Genomic DNA, 17,356 nt, shown 5'->3' on the forward strand with positions numbered 1-17,356 from the left:
TCTCTGTGATACTGTAATTCTTGTTCTTTGTTAATATGAACCTGCAACCAGTCAAAATCTATTGAGCAGTCAGTACTGTTAATAAATGGAAAGCACAATGTTCAGGGCCATACAATTTGTCCATTGTACAGTATACAGCCTACAATGCACTGTACTACAGTATACAATACTAAAAGGGACAAAAATCAAAGGAGTAAACATGTGATCAATGTGCTTCTTCTTGTCTTTGGGCTGGGTCAGGCCAGAGCACTTCGTCGACATCACAAGCAATATTGTCCCTCCTGAGGCAACGGGGGAAGAAGCCTCTTGTGTGCCGTATCCAGCCCTGACATGATTCCTCACCTATATCACCACAGGCTAAATCCATGGCTTGCAGCAGATTTACTCTGGTGTAGGGTTGTCTATCATACACTTTCCATCTCCAAGAGGAGAAAAACTCCTCAATCGGATTCAGGAAAGGCGAGTATGGAGGGAGGTACAAGTTCATAAACTGCCCATTGATGTTAAACCATTCCCTTACCTGAGCAGCTCGGTGGAAACTGACATTGTCCCACACTATCACATAGGTGGGAATGGGATTCTCATTTAGCTCTTGACCCTGCTGCTCAAATAAAATATATCTTAGATTGGCACTAAATGTTAGAAGGTGCTGGGTGTTATATGGCCAGAGTGTAACATGGTGATGTAGAACACCATGGTTGCTGATAGCAGCACAGATTGTGACATTGCCACCTCGTTGACCAGGGACTTCAACAATGGCCCGCTGTCCAATCATGTTTCGGCCTCTCCTTCTCCTCTTTGTTAGATTGAAGCCTGCTTCATCGAAAAAGATGAACTCATAGGGTCTGTCCAAGGATTCCAAGTCAAATATTGTCTGTGTAGAAATACAATATACTGTATGTAGGATTTTGTAAGTCGTACAGAGACAGTGCTATACTGTAGAGTACAATTAGGCCTACTGTATGCACTTCTGATTCACATACATTGTATGTACTGAAGAGTAATGTCATTCACATAGTATGTGTTAGTACTGTAGACAATCTGGATTACAGTAAATGTTTCTGAATGTACACTTACTTGCACATACTGAGCTCACAGTTCTTTCACCCTTGGTGAGTTGCGCTCAAAAGGTACTCTGTATACTTGTTTCATTCGCATCCTGTTACGATGGAGGACACGGTCAATTGTGGAAATGCTCACACTGTCGATTCCCTGGAAGTGTGTGTTGTCTTGTATCAGTCGTTCCTGGATTTCTCTGAGTCGTATTGCATTATCTTGAAGGACCATGCCAACTATAACGGCCTCTTGCTCCCGAGTGAATATAGCTGTCCTTCCACCTGCATGTAGCAGCCTTGCAATTCTACAAGAAGTAGTTGTGCAGTTACAAAACATATTCATGCAGTACAATACATACAGTGATTAACTTTACAAATGTCTATTGAAACAGCTGCATATAGTGTAGTACAGTAAATTTGCAATTACAAAACTACAGTAGTATACTGTCCCTGTTCTCTTCTCTGAGTGTCCTTACTATGGTGGACACAGAAAATCGGCTCAAATTGGGTTGCACTCTAAGTCCTGCTTCCCTCATTGTCAGTCCATGGACAAGAAGATGGTCTATAACTGTTGCTCGAATTTCATCAGATATTTCCACTCTTTGTCTTCCTCTTCCTCTTCGTCCTCCTCTTCCTGTTTCTTGCCCTCCTCCTCTTCCTCCTCGTCGCCCACCTCGCATACGCACTCGTCCTCGTCCTCTCACATTGTTTCTTCTATCCATTTTCAGACTTTCTCCTTCCCACCTTCAACAACCTGTTTGCTCTCTGAATTGGCTTATATTGGTTGTGTTGCATCATTTGAAACAGGTTAAATCAATTTTGAGTGGTTGTGTTCAGTCAATGACATGTGTTCTCTATTTGTATTTGATTGTTGCCACTTGTGTTTACCAGTATGGATGACATGTACATTAGAGTGCAGAATGTGTTTTGAGAATGAGAATGTGTTTAGAGTTTTGCTGAAAAGTCTAAGTGAGATCTGCAAATTGTGTTTTACCATGTGAAATGGTTTAAGGTATTGACAACAGACTGCATAATTAGCTAAATGAGTCCAGGCAACTGAGAACTTTGTTCAGCCAATGGGTTTTAGTGTTTTAGCAATTGAGAAATACTGTAAGAAAATAATGCATCTCCAGAAAAAAACAATACCAATACAAAACAATGTAACACATATTTCTATTGCATTTGTTTTAAACAAAACATTTACAACTGAAACCAGGTATTTGTTGAACAATATTTATTTTAGATTTGTCAATAGTTGTAAAAAAAAAACATCATACACTGAAATTAATTTAACAACAATGCCAAATGATTAGTTCACTTGAAATGTGACATGTACATTTCACAAAAGAGAATAGACATGAACATGAAACATTTATGACATTGATTTGACAAATGATGTACACTATGGAGCACTTGTCCAAGTTAAAGTAGAGGTTCGACCACCTGTGCATCATATACAGACTTGTTATGCATCACAGCATTAATAAAACAGAGCAGTTTTCGTCACTCTCAGATCTATCATGGCACAGTGTACCACCTGACTGTTTTCAGAAATGTTGTAAGAAATCTGACACTTTGTTGAATTCTCCTGTCAACGTTTCAAAGTCATCTATAGTCTTCTGACACAGTTCAGCTGATTCTATGATCTTATCAAAGAACTCATTTTCAAGCTCCACGTCCCTACGGACCTTAAAGATGGCCAAGATCATGTCAAGAAGACGGATCATCTCAAGTAAAACCACATCCAATCGTACTGCACCAAGCTCAGTGTTTTTGCTCAGTTCAGCCACTCTCTTCAGCAGTCTGGTTACTTCTACTGTTGTACTCAGACCTGTAGCTACCATGGATGTGGAGGAGGACAGTTCCTCTAATGTTTGAACATTTGTTTGGATTTTTTCCAGGCGTTCAACAATTGGTTGAATACTTTTATTGAAATCTTCTGCACTTTTCTTAATTTTGTCTTGGCCATTGTTCTCTAACAACATTTTGACGACATTAGACACAACACAAGTAGTTCCACCAAATGCAGTCAAGATTGCCCCATTCATGAGCAGGGAGAGGCCCCCAGTGTATACAGCTATACCTATTCCCACCACGCTGATGGCTGCACCAGCTACCCCCATTCCAACCCCAGTAATCCTGCCTTTGGCAGCGTTGTCCTGCATTTTCTTAATATCAGCAGCTTTCTGTTCAAAGTAATTTGCTCTTTCTTGTAAATCGTTTTTCTCTCCTTCAAAGAGTTCCTTGAATGACTTGATGTCATGCTTGAGGTTTCCTAGTTCTTTTGACACTGGAAAAAAAAGAATTGTCAGACAGTGTTTTCCAGAGGAAAAACACAAACCCACAACCCACCCAACAATTAAAGTTTATCATTGAATACCTAATTTACCGGTTACTTGACTAACTAACAATTTGTTAATTGATCTCATTTAGTGTTGAAAAACATCTTAATTTAACCAAGTTTCAGTTATGCGTTCACATACTCTCCCCTTCATATTTATTTGGACAGTGAAGCTAAAATATCTGTTAATTTGGCTTTGTATTTGAGATCAAATGTTTTACTGCACAGAATGTCACCTTTTATTTGAGGGTATTTTCATACATATGTTTTACCGAATAGAAATGAATACGTTGAAAGTGTCTTAAGGTGTCATAGGTATTTGGTCAAATGCACTTATACACTGATTGTACAAAACATTATGAACACCTGCTCTTTCCATGACATCGACTGATCAGGTGAATCCAGGTGAAAGATATGATCCCTTATTGATGTCACTTGTTAAATCCACTTAAATTAGTGTAGATGAAGGGGAGGTGACAGGTTAAAGAATGATTTTTAAGCCTTGAGACAATTGAGACATGGATTGTGTATGTGTGCCATTCAGAGGGTGAATGGGCAAGATACATTATTTAAGTGCCTTTGAACAGTAGTAGGTGCCAGGCACATTGGTTTGTGTCGAGAACTGCAACACTGCTGGGTTTTTCACGCTGAACAGTTTCCCGTGTGTATCAACAATGGTCAATCACCCAAAGGACATCCAGCCAACTTGACACAACTGTGGGAAGCATTGGAGTCAACATGGACCAGCATCCCTGTGGAATGCTTTTGACACCTTGTAGAGTCCACGTCCCGAGGAATTCAGGCTGTTCTGAGGACAACTCAATATTAGGAAGGTGTTCTTAATGTTTTGTGCACTAGGTGTAGTGTATTAAAGTAATCAAAAGTTTTGTATTTGGTCTCATATTCCTAGCCCGCAATGACTACATCAAGCTTGTGACTCTACAAACTTGTTGGATGCATTTGGAGTTTGTTTTGGTTGTGAATAATGAAAGTTAAAGTTACAACTGTCATAATTACAAAAAATAGGGGAGGTTAACATGTCTTGGGGGTATGATCTTTGTTCCTCATCATTATTCACAAATAATTCAGGATTATCCGTAATCATGGTAGCAACCACATTAATGTAGAATTGTTCAGAAACATATAATATTATTATTTACTATAAAAATGACTTCAAAATGACACAATTCATTATTGACCATTCATTTCTATAGGATACAAAATAATTTGAAACACAACCAAAACAAACTGCAACTGCATCCAACTACTTTCTAGAGTCACAAGGTTGATGTAGTCATTGCGTTTTAGGAGTATAGGATCAAAGATACATAAAGTTGATCATTTCTAAATGGTAAAACAGATATGTATGAAAATACCCTCAAATAAAAAAGTTACATTCTGTACGGTCACCTCATATAAAACATTTTATTCCAAAAAGCTGGAGTATAGTGACGAATGTACATTTTTAGTTTCACTGTCTAAAAATATATTTTTACATTTTAGCACACACTCTTATCCAGAGCAACTAGGATTAAGTGTCTTGCTCAAGGGCACATCAGCAGATTTTTCACCTCGTCAGCTCGGGGATTCCAATGAGCAATCTTTCGATTATGGTCCAACTCTTTTAACTGCTAGGCTACTTTATTACACCTAAATCTCTATGTACAAAGGTAGGGGATTATTATTGTTATTTGTATCTTTAGTCCAGGAATATTTGTAGCCATGTCATGAAATATAACAATCATCTGTTTTATGGTATACCAGGAAGAAACTTGGGGCCAGAATCAAATCGGATTGCGCCTGTATACAATTCGACATTTAAAGGTAAATTCACACTGAGACAATATCTCCATCGTTTTACCGTGAAAGCAAACCCCCCGAACTTGGTAACACTGCAATTAAAATCTGCATTGTCGACAACTCATGATCGAATTGAAGCCTTCCCACATGAAAAAATACTATAGTATACTGTAGTAGTATTACAATACTTACATACTGTAGTATTTACTGTAGTATTTTTGCAGACATTACTGTAGTATTTACTGTAGTGTTTTTAAAGACATTACTGTAATATACTGTAGCATTTACTAATAGTGATTTTGTTTTATTATGTTTTCTGTGAATTATCTTTTTTTAATTATATTTGATATTTTTGGGGTTTTCTCCTTGAGGAAAAATACTGGACTAATACTAAAAGAGCAGATTGTCAATGAACTGTATGTAGGCAGGACTGGGGTATGATCAGCTAGGATCTACACCACAGCTCTTCTCTATAACCTGTAGGTAACTGACGGGCCGCACAAATTGGGATATGTGGGACGATAATGGACATATGCAAATGAGCTATTAGCATATGAAAATCCAAGTGTAGTATAGTATTCTATAGCACACCACAAAATGATATAGTAAGCACTACATGATAGAGGGATAGTTCAGAGTGTAGTATAGTATACTACAGTTTACTATAGAATTCTATGGTAAGTACTATAGGTGGAAAGGGAAAGGGGGATACTGAATTTTCTATCCTAATGCTATAAATTAGCAATCAATAAGCCTTGACTAATCCCCAGGGTTTGTAAAACTCTGGGTTAATAATTAGGCAAGGACTCAGCTTTCTGCAAAAGGTCTTGTACAGTTTATTCAGAGAACGTTCTGAGGTCCAAATAACAAAGATGTTCATTTTATCCTCTCTCGCTTACGCTCACACCTCCACACCAACCGTAGATAACCTATGCACACACATACGCACAGACAGTAGGTGAACAGTATCTCTTCCTTGACCTCCTACCACTGTTCCAGCACTGCCTGTTCCTTTCCCCATAGATTAGGAGAACCTTGAAAGCTACTCCTGGTATCTCACACACCCATGTCTAGACTTGATGGGACTAACGTTCAGTACATTGACTTACAGTTTATTATCCATGCTACATAACTACTAATTCATAATGGATTATTGATTCATTTACCTTCATTAGATAATTGTCTTATCAGATACCTAGTCAGTTGTACAACTGAATGCCTTCAACTGAAATGTGTCTTCCACATTTAACCCAACCCCTTTGAATCAGAGAGGTGTGGGTGGCTGCCTTAAATCAACATCCATGTCTTCGGCGCCCGGGGAACAGTGGGTTAACTGCCTTGCTCAGGGGCAGAATGACAGATTTTTACCTTGTCAGCTCAGGGATTCAATACAGCAACCTTTCGGTTACTGGCCCAACGCTCTAACCACTAGTATTATATAGTAAACTGTATTATTTTTTATGTGGGTTGCTCTGGGTGAAACCGCTTCACAAAGTTAATAAATATTACTCACTCTCAGGGCCAAGTTCCTTGCTACTTCTGTTTCTAGCAGTTGCCATATCTGACTTTGTTAATTGTCTTCCTCTTAGATGGTTCACCAGAAGCTGCAGATCTTAGTTGTGTGCTGGAGAGGGAGAGGCTGTAGAAACAGAACACGAGGATGAATCATTAGACAGGATGATGTTAGTGGACCTAAGTGTTATCAAAGTGTAGCTATTTATAGTGTATTTGTAGGTCTTTATGTGCTGCATATTTATACTGATCAAAAATAAAAGTAACATGTAAAGTGTTGGTCCCATGTTTCATGAGCTGAAATAAAGATCCCAGGAATGTTCCATTCGCACAAAAAATATATTTCTCTCAAATTTTGAACACGAATTTGTTTACATCCCTGTTGGTGAGCATTTCTCCTTTGCCAAGATAATCCATCCACCTGACAGGTGTGGCATATCAAGAAGCTAATTAAACTTCATGATTATTACACAGGAGCACCTTGTGCTGGGGATAGGAAAAGGCCACTCTAAAATGTGCAGTTTTGTCACACAACACAATGCCATAGATGTCTCAAGTTTTGAGTGAGCGTGCAATTGGCATGCTGACTGATTAAAACACACACACACACACACACACACACACACACACACACACACACACACACACACACACACACACACACACACACACACACACACACACACACACACATGCATGCATATACGTATACTGTACATACTGTTCATGAAGACAGACAAAACTGATTCATTCGACTGCAAATTGTAAAAGTCTGACATAAACACAATATTGTATAATATACCCTATGTCATTTCCCCACAACAGCACTAATGATAAACTCCTGTCTAAACATACTCAGCTGAATTACTGCAGCTCTGGTGGTAGTAGAACATCCAGAGGTGATGATGGTTGAGGTTTGTCTGAGGATAGCTTCAAGGGATCTAAGATGAATAATAAAATAATTAACAGAATAACACTGGCACTTGTCTTTTCCTACTTGGACTGACTTTGCTGATAACTACTTTATTGGGGGCAGGGTTGGGTTACTTTCTAAATGTAATCCTTTACAGTTACTAGTTACCTGTCCAAAATTGTAATCAGTAATGTAACTTTTGGATTACCCCAAAATCAGTAATGTACTTTTAGATTACTTTCCCTTTAAGATGCGTTAGAAGAATACAAAAATGTATATTACCAATTGAACGAAATGTATTGCAGGATAAATCTATTTTAGAGTTTACCAAGCTGTCCATAAATGGATGGTGCATTTTACTTTATGGGTTAGTCATGTAGGCTCCTTCTAAACCATTGCTTTCTACTACAGATAGTAATATAATGAGGCTATAGCTCTACATGAAAAACCAAAGTCTGTCAGATTTCCAGTCATTCCAATTCATTTAATTCTCCTTGATCTTCAAGAATGGGACTTGGAAATAGCAAAATAACCATTGGAAGACATAGCTTGGACTGTAGCCTACAAAAGCCTTTTCCTGCCCTTTTCCCTCGATCCATCAAACACATTTGGTTTCTCATCATATAGTAATGATCTCTGACTTGTGCTCAGACTCGCTCAGATGGAACAAACTTAGAATTGTGACTCTTTCATTGCTATTTTGAATAACACTGAGAAAAAAAGGTGATTCAATTAGTTTTTCGCAAACATAATTTCGAAATTTGCTATTTGTGAAAAAACAATAATCAATTTTTTTCCAAAGTATCTGTTATCTGATTGCAGTATTTTTGTTAGTAATGCAACGGATTACATTTACAGTTACAATCCGTTACCCTGATTGCGGGAATATGTTCTTACTTTGTCAGTGGTATGTGGTTGTCTCACCAAAAGTTATCTTAAAATGGAGGCATTAACTGTAAGTCTCTCTGGATAGGAGCATCTGCTAAGTTAAATGGAAGTGTAAATGTAACACCCGACTTCACAAATTCCATAATAATTTAAACATTTTCTGCCCCTGATCAAAAATGTTCTTACTTTAATGTAAACATTTTCTCACCTTAGTTGTTGAAAAGTGATGAGAAATGGATTTGGAAATTGTAACCACGTTTTCCACTCAGTTGGTGTTGGGTCTCTGTGCAAATGTACTTTATCTTTCACTTTCACTCTCCTCCCCTCGCCTCCACTTCCTTCTCCTCAAAACTGCAGTACAACATAACACCACAGAGTGGCAGAACTATATCAATATATCAAGTGTTTTCTCTGTCTGGTTTTAAGTGTGTGTGCAGGTGTGTCTCTATCTCACTCTGTCTGTCTGTCTGTCTGTCTGTCTGTCTGTCTGTCTGTCTGTCTGTCTGTCTGTCTGTCTGTCTGTCTGTCTGTCTGTCTGTCTGTCTGTCTGTCTGTCTGTCTGTCTGTCTGTCTGTCTGTCTGTCTGTCTGTCTGTCTGTCTGTCTGTCTGTCTGTCTGTCTGTCTGTCTGTCTGTCTCATTACAGGTATTTTGGTGTGGACCCTGTGGTGCTATTTGAACAAACCATAGTACATTATGGACTTGTGACCACCTGTATATAATAAGCAGTCTTTTTAGGCACCACAGCATTGACAAATGGGAGTACTGGGTTCACTCAAGCAGCAACAGCTTGGCCATAGTGCCTTTTTTAACCCAATGGGGCCGTATCATAATGTATAACACCTGGTTAAACTAACACCGCAAAAGTGACATTTAAAAAAAGAATCTATTTTTGACTATTTTAAGAAAATAATATTACAGTAAGGTACATAATTGTTACGTAGAAATGAGTTCATATTAATATAGAAACGGCTGCATAGGGCCAGTGTGGGGGCCTCAAGGAACCAGGAAGAGTAGCTCCACCAGCTGTCCCTAGTAATTGACCCTGAAACGAGCAAGATCACCAGCTATGTTTTTAAAGTCATCTGCTATTTTTTGTAAATATTTATTTTCTCCATTGAATAAGTTGATGTTGTCTTTGAGCTTTTGTAGTTCAGTAGACTCTGGGGGAAAAAACGTTGTCAGACAGTGTTATCCAGAGGAAAGAAACAAACCCACAAACCATTTTGATGACTAAATTAACATTTGTAATTTAATACCTAATTGAACTAACTATCTCAGCTTAAAACCTGTTTGGGACAGGGGGCGGGATTTTCACGTTCGGATGAAAAGCGTGCCCAGAGTAAACTGCCTGCTACTCGGGCCCAGAGTCAAATATTTCCATATTATTAGTAGATTTGGATAGAAAACACTCTGAAGTTTCTAAAACTGTTTGAATGATGTCTGTGAATATAGCAGAACTCATATGGCAGGCAAAAACCTGAGAAAAATCCAACCAGGAAGTGGGAAATCTGAGGCTTGTAGGTTTTGAAGTGATTGCCTATCCAAACTACAGTGTCTGTGGGGTCATTTTGCACTTCCTAAGGCTTCCACTAGATGTCAACAGTCTTTAGAACCTTGTTTCATGCTTCTACTGTGAATGGGGAGAGAATAAGAGCTGTCCAAACTAGTGAACCAGCTGAGGCCAATGAGTTGTTTACTGCGCAGTCACACGGGCGCGCCGTTCCTTCTTTTTCCTCTGTAATGAATACGCTATTGTCTGGTTGGAATATCATCGAAGATTTATGATAAAAAGACCCTAAGGATTGATTGTAAACATCGTTTGACATGTTTCTACGAACAGTAATGGAACTTTTTGACTTTTCGTCTAGGGTTTTGCGTCACGCATTGTGCCTTTGGAATAGTGATCTGAACGCGCAAACAAAACGGAGGTATTTGGACAAAAATTATGGACTTTATCGAACAAATGAACATTTCTTGTGGAAGTGGGAGTCCTGGGAGTGCATTCCGACGAAGATCAGCAAAGGTAAGTGAAGATTTATAATACTATTTCTGAGTTTTGTTGACTCCAGAACATGGCGGGTAACTGTATAGCTTGCTTTGATGGCTGAGCTCTGTACTCAGAATATTGAACAATGTGCTTTCGCCGTAAAGCTGTTTTGAAATCTGACACAGCGGTTGCATAAAGGAGAAGTGTACCTATAATTCTTTGAATAACTGTTGTATATTTTATCAACGTTTATGATGAGTATTTCTGTAAATTGATGTGCTCATTCACCAGATGTTTTGGAGGCAAAACATTTTCTGAACATCACGCGCCAAAGTAAAATGGGGTTTTTGGATATAAATATGAACTTTATCGAACAAAACATACATGTATTGTGTAACATTGAGTCCTTGGAGTGTCATCTGATGAAGATCGTCCAAGGTTAGTGCTTAATTTTAGCTCTATTTCTGGTTTTTGTGACGCCTCTCCTTGCTTGGAAAATGGCTGTGTGGTTTTTATTGTCTAGGTGCTGTCCTAACATAATCTAATGCTATGCTTTCGCCGTAAAACCTTTTTGAAATCGGACAATGTGGTTGGATTAACGAGAAGTGTATCTTTAAAATGGTGTTACATAGTTGTATGTTTGAGAAATTCGAATTATGAGATTTTTGAAAGTTTTGTATTTCGCGCCCTGCTATTTCATTGGCTGTTGGCGAGGGGTCACGCTGGCGGAACGGGGTTCTGCTAGCGGAACGTCCATCCTCAACAGGTTAAGTTCCAACGCAGCTGCTTTTATCTCAATATCAAATACTTTCTGGGTAAAAATGAAGTACCTAACTGTGATTGTTTTAAATTAAATGGTCAAAAATTAACAAAAATGGCTTCTTAGCAAAGAGCAATTTCTCAAGCAAATATTTTGGTAGGACTGTCTGGGAGTGGTCTGAGTGGGGAGGGGAAAACTGAAAACTAGCTGCTATTGGCAGAGAGGTTTGGAACTCTTTCTTATTGGTCTAACAAATGTACTGCCTGGTAACATCACCAAGCAGGCCAAAACTCCATCCCACCAAAAATGGTTAACACTCCAGGTAGCCTGTATACGATCTTCAAGCATTCATTTTTTATTCCATGGTGATTTCGTTCACCAATTTCTGCAAACCTCAACTTTAGGGAGGTACAGTAAAACAAATAAGGGGAACTGTAAGTGTGGTGTTATACTAAAGTTGCAATCTGCTGTATTTACTGCTGTTCAAAGGTCATATCAATAAATAATACATATCTCATTAACCTAGTACAAATGACTTACCCCATCACACACACATACACACACACACACACACACACACACACACACACACTTATGCATATATACATACTGTTCATAAAGATAGCTAAAACCGACTCGATTGCAAATATTAAAAGTCTCACATAAACACACTATTGTATAATATACCCTATGTCATTTCCCCACAACAGCACTAATGATAAACTCCTGTCTAAACATACTCAGCTGAATTACTGCAGGTCTGGTGGTAGTAGAACATCCAGAGGTGATGATGGTTGAGGTTTGTCTGAGGAAAGCTTCAAGGGATCTAAGATGAATAATAAAATAATAAACAGAATAACACTGGCACTTGTCTTTTCCTACTAGGACTGACTTTGCTGATAACTACTTTATTGGAGGCAGGGTTGGGTTACTTTCTAAATGTAATCCTTTACAGTTACTAGTTACCTGTCCAAAATTGTAATCAGTAATGTAACTTTTGGATTACCCCAAATCAGTAATGTACTTTCAGATGACTTTCCCTTTAAGATGCATTAGAAGAATACAAAAATGTATATTACCAATTGAACGAAATGTATTAAAGGAAAACATTTTTTTTTAGATTACAAAGCTGGCCATAAATGGGTGTATTTTACTTTATGGGTTAGTCATGTAGGCTCCTTCTAAACCATTGCTTTCTACTACAGATAATAATAAAATGAGGCTATAGCTCTACATGAAAAACCAAAGTCTGTCAGATTTCCAGTCATTCAAATTCATTTAAATGCCAAATAACCATAGGAAGACATAGCTTGGACTGTAGCCTACAAAAGCCTTTTTGTCACGATTGTCGTAAGAACATTCAAACCAAAGCGCAGAATGAAAACGTTTTGACATTTTATTAGAAGTGAACCACACAAAAAAAAACAATAAAGAACAAACGAAACATGACGTTCTGGAGTGCTCACAGGCAACTACACAAAAACAAAACAAGATCCCACAAAATACAGTGGGGAAACGTCTGCCTCTGATTGGGACCCATACCAGGCCAGCATAGAAATAAAACAACCAGGATACCCACTCTAGTCACACCCCGACATAACCAATATAGGGAATAAAAGGCTCTCTATGGTCAGGGCGTGGCCCTTTTCCCTCGATCCATTAAACACATTTGGTTTGTCATCATAAAGTAATGATGTCTGACTTGTGCTCAGACTCGCTCAGATGGAACAAACTTAAAATGGTAACTCTTTTCATTGCTATTTTCAATAACACTGAGAAAAAATAAAGGTTTTAAATAATTTTTTCGCAAACATAATTTCTAAAACTGATGTTTGCGAAAAATGTATAATTATACATTTTTTTTTAAAGTATCTGTTATCTGATTGCAATATTTTTGTTAGTAATGCAACAGATTACAGTTACAATCCGTTACCCTGATTGGGGGAACATGTTCTTACTTTGTGATATGTGGTTGTCTCACCAAAAGTTATCATAAAATGGAGGCATTCACTGTAAGTCTCTCTGGAAGTGTCAATGTAACACCAGATTTCACAAATTCCATAATAATTTAAACATTTTCTAACCTTAATCAAAAATGTTTTTACTTTAATGTTCACATTTTCTCACCTTAGTTGTTGAAAAGTGATGAGAAATCGATTATGGAAATTGTAACCACGTTTTCGACTCTCTGCGCAACCACGTGTTCGTTCTCTGCGCAATTGTACTTTATCTTTCACTTTCACTCTCCTCCTCCACTCTCCTCCACTTCCTTCTCCCCAAAACTGCAGTACCACATAACACCACAGAGTGGCAGCACTATATCAATATATTAAGTGTTTTCTCTGTCTGGTTTAGTGTGTGTGTGTGTGTGTGTGTGTGTGTGTGTGTGTGTGTGTGTGTGTGTGTGTGTGTGTGTGTGTGTGTGTGTGTGTGTGTGTGTGTGTGTGGGTGTGCCTGCGTGTGTTTGCGTGTCTCTCTCTCTCCCTCAAACCAACAAATGTTGGTTTGTTAAAAATAATCCATAGTTATGTTCAAATATCCTCTGTTTTGTTCGTGCGTTCAAGACACTATCCGAAGTGTAAAGAAGGGTGACGCGCCCGATGCGTTTCATGACCAAAAAATTCTACATATTCCATTACCGTACTTCGAAGCATGTCAACCGCTGTTTAAAATCAATTTTATGCCCTTTTTCTCGTAAAAAAGCGATAATATTCCGACCGGGAATCTGTGTTTTAGTTCAAAGAGAGAGAAAATAAAAACATGGGGTCGCCTCGTGCACGCGCCTCAGTCTCATTGTCCTCTGATAGACCACTTACCAAAGGTCCTAATGTTTTTCAGCCAGGGGCTGCAAAGACGTCATTCAGCTTTTTCCCGGGTTCTGAGAGCCTATGGGAGCCGTAGGAAGTGTCACGTTACAGCAAAGATCCTAAGTTTTCAATAAAGAGAATCTTCTCAGGTTTTTGCCTGCCATATGAGTTCTGTTATACTCACAGACACCATTCAAACAGTTTTAGAAACTTTAGGGTGTTTTCTACCCAAAGCCAATAATTATATGCATATTCTAGTTTCTGGGAAGTAGTAAAAACCAGATTAAATCGGGTACGTTTTTTATCCGGCCGTGTAAATACTGCCCCCTAGCCCTAACAGGCTAAGGTATTTGAATAACACAATTCCACTGGCTGTTGAGTAGGTGGGACGATTTCGTCCCACATACCCTAGAGAGGTTAAGTCAAACGACACCGCTGGTCCACTTTCTACCACTGGTCCTGCACACATTGCCCTACCCTATGCTTTGACCTCTTTCTCCCCTCTCTCTCCAGATGAAATCTTGCGGCTTGTGACGGCCGGCCGCCCAACAACCTGCCCGCTTGACCCTATCCCCTCCTCTCTCCTCCAGACCATTTCCGGAGACCTTCTCCCTTATCTCACCTCGTTCATCAACTCATCCTTGACCACTGGATACGTCCCTTCTGTCCTCAAGAGAGCGAGAGTTGCACCCCTTCTCAAAAAACCTACACTCGATCCCTCCGATGTCAACAACTACAAACCAGTATCCCTTCTTTCTTTTCTCTCCAAAACTCTTGAGCGTGCCGTCCTTGGCCAGCTCTCTTGCTATCTCTCTCAGAATGACCTTCTTGATCCAAATCAGTCAGGTTTCAAGACTGGTCATTCAACTGAGACTGCTCTTCTCTGTGTCGCGGAGGCTCTCCGCACTGCTAAAGCTAACTCTCTCTCTTCTGCTCTCATCCTTTTAGACCTATCTGCTGCCTTTGATACTGTGAACCACCAGATCCTCCTCTCCACCCTCTCCGAGTTGGGCATCTCCGGCGCGGCCCATGCTTGGATTGCGTCCTACCTGACAGGTCGCTCCTACCAGGTGGCGTGGCGAGAATCTGTCTCCGCACCACGTGCTCTGACCACTGGTGTCCCCCAGGGCTCTGTTCTAGGCCCTCTCCTATTCTCGCTATACACCAAGTCACTTGGCTCTGTCATATCCTCACATGGTCTCTCCTATTATTGCTATGCAGTCGACACACAATTAATCTTCTCCTTTTCCCCTTCTGATAACCAGGTGGCGAATCGCATCTCTGCATGTCTGGCAGACATATCAGTGTGGATGACGGATCACCACCTCAAGCTGAACCTCAGCAAGACGGAGCTGCTTTTCCTCCCGGGGAAGGACTGCCCGTTCCATGATCTCGCCATCACGGTTGGCAACTCCATTGTGTCCTCCTCCCAGAGTGCTAAGAACCTTGGCGTGACCCTGGACAACACCCTGTCGTTCTCCACTAACATCAAGGCGGTGACCCGATCCTGTAGGTTCATGCTCTACAACATTCGCAGAGTACGACCCTGCCTCACACAGGAAGCGGCGCAGGTCCTTATCCAGGCACTTGTCATCTCCCGTCTGGATTACTGCAACTCGCTGTTGGCTGGGCTCCCTGCCTGTGCCATTAAACCCCTACAACTCATCCAGAACGTCGCAGCCCGTCTGGTGTTCAACCTTCCCAAGTTCTCTCACATCACCCTGCTCCTCCGCTCTCTCCACTGGCTTCCAGTTGAAGCTCGCATCCGCTACAAGACCATGGTGCTTGCCTACGGAGCCGTGAGGGGAACGGCACCTCCGTACCTTCAGGCTCTGATCAGTCCCTACACCCAAACGAGGGCACTGCGCTCATCCACCTCTGGCCTGCTGGCCCCCCTACCTCTGAGGAAGCACAGTTCCCGCTCAGCCCAGTCAAAACTGTTCGCTGCTCTGGCACCCCTATGGTGGAACAAGCTCCCTCACGATGCCAGGACAGCGGAGTCAATCACCACCTTCCGGAGACACCTGAAACCCCACCTCTTTAAGGAATACCTAGGATAGGATAAAGTAATCCTTCTAACCCCCCCCCAAAAGATTTAGATGCACTATTGTAAAGTGGTTGTTCCACTGGATATCATAAGGTGAATGCACCAATTTGTAAGTCGCTCTGGATAAGAGCGTCTGCTAAATGACTTAAATGTTAATGTACTGGGTTCACTCAAGCAGCAACAGCTTGGCCATAGTGCCTTTTTTAACCCAGTGGGCCGATATCATAATGTATAACACCTGGTTAAACTAACACTGCTAAAGTGACATAAAAAAGGGCCGGTGTGGGGGCCTCAAGGAACCAGGAAGAGTAGTTCCACCAGCTGCCCCTATGAATTGACCCTGAAACGAGCAAGATCACCAGCTATGTTTTTAAAGTCAATTGCAATTTTTCTCAAATATTTATTTTCTCCAAAGAGTTTATTGAATGGGTTGAATGAGTTGGCTAATTTACCACCTGGTGATGTCACCAGGAATGCCAAAACTTCATCCCACCAAAACAGGCTAAAATTCCTCTGAACATGTAGATTTTCACATGTGTTTTTATGTTGCTCATTAGAAAAATTAGATTTCAGTCTTGGAGCTGTGTTTCCTAACCGATTCGGCATTTTGGAAATGAGCTTATTTCACTTCCTTAAAATCCCCAGAAGGAATCTAAGATGCCTCAAGAATGTTTTAGTTGTGCAACTTTAAATCGAATTAAGGTGTTTGGTGCTGTGTTTCTAAAGTAAAAAAATGTGTGACGTGTTGTCTTATGTAAACAGTCAGAGCTGCTGAGCAGGCCTGTCACACTGTCTATGCTATTGGTAGAGAGCAATCACTGCAGTAATCAAAACACAACCTTAATTTACCCGTTGTGACGCATGGATGTTCCAAACTCCGTTTTAGACCAGACTGACTTTATCTACAAAATTATCCTATTTACACTTTGTAGTCAATTTTATGACACTCGAATAACTTTTTCAGACTCATATCGATGCCACATAGGCTGTTTTCAAAGGGATTTTTTGCTTTTTAAAGGCAGTCCTCTTCAAAGGACAACTCCACTTTTCAACCTCATTTCTATTATCTCCAGCACAATACCAGTGTCAACATATTTGAAAAGGTGCATTTCTACATTTTTAGTTAAAAAGTGAAAACATTTTAAAAGCAGCGATTTTCAAACCCTATGAGATTCACAGTGACGTGGGGATCAATAAAATACCCTCCATTGGGCAAGAAACTCATGACAGGTTTTGAAAATCAC

General features: G+C 40.0%; 1 long non-coding RNA gene across 1 annotated transcript; it reads right to left on the minus strand.

Moving 5' to 3' along the window:
• Nucleotides 1-2,274: 2,274 nt before the first annotated feature.
• LOC106577993 (uncharacterized) lies at nucleotides 2,275-13,483 on the minus strand. The gene is made up of 6 exons (XR_006760504.1): nucleotides 13,386-13,483; nucleotides 11,999-12,084; nucleotides 8,718-8,860; nucleotides 7,564-7,649; nucleotides 6,710-6,835; nucleotides 2,275-3,345 (listed from the first exon to the last, which is right to left on the minus strand). It is a non-coding gene; the product is annotated as an uncharacterized lncRNA (long non-coding RNA).
• Between the last annotated feature and the right edge of the window lie 3,873 nt (nucleotides 13,484-17,356).

This window comes from Salmo salar, chromosome ssa18 (genome assembly GCF_905237065.1).
Source record: "Salmo salar chromosome ssa18, Ssal_v3.1, whole genome shotgun sequence".
NCBI classification, from domain to species: Eukaryota; Metazoa; Chordata; class Actinopteri; order Salmoniformes; family Salmonidae; genus Salmo; species Salmo salar.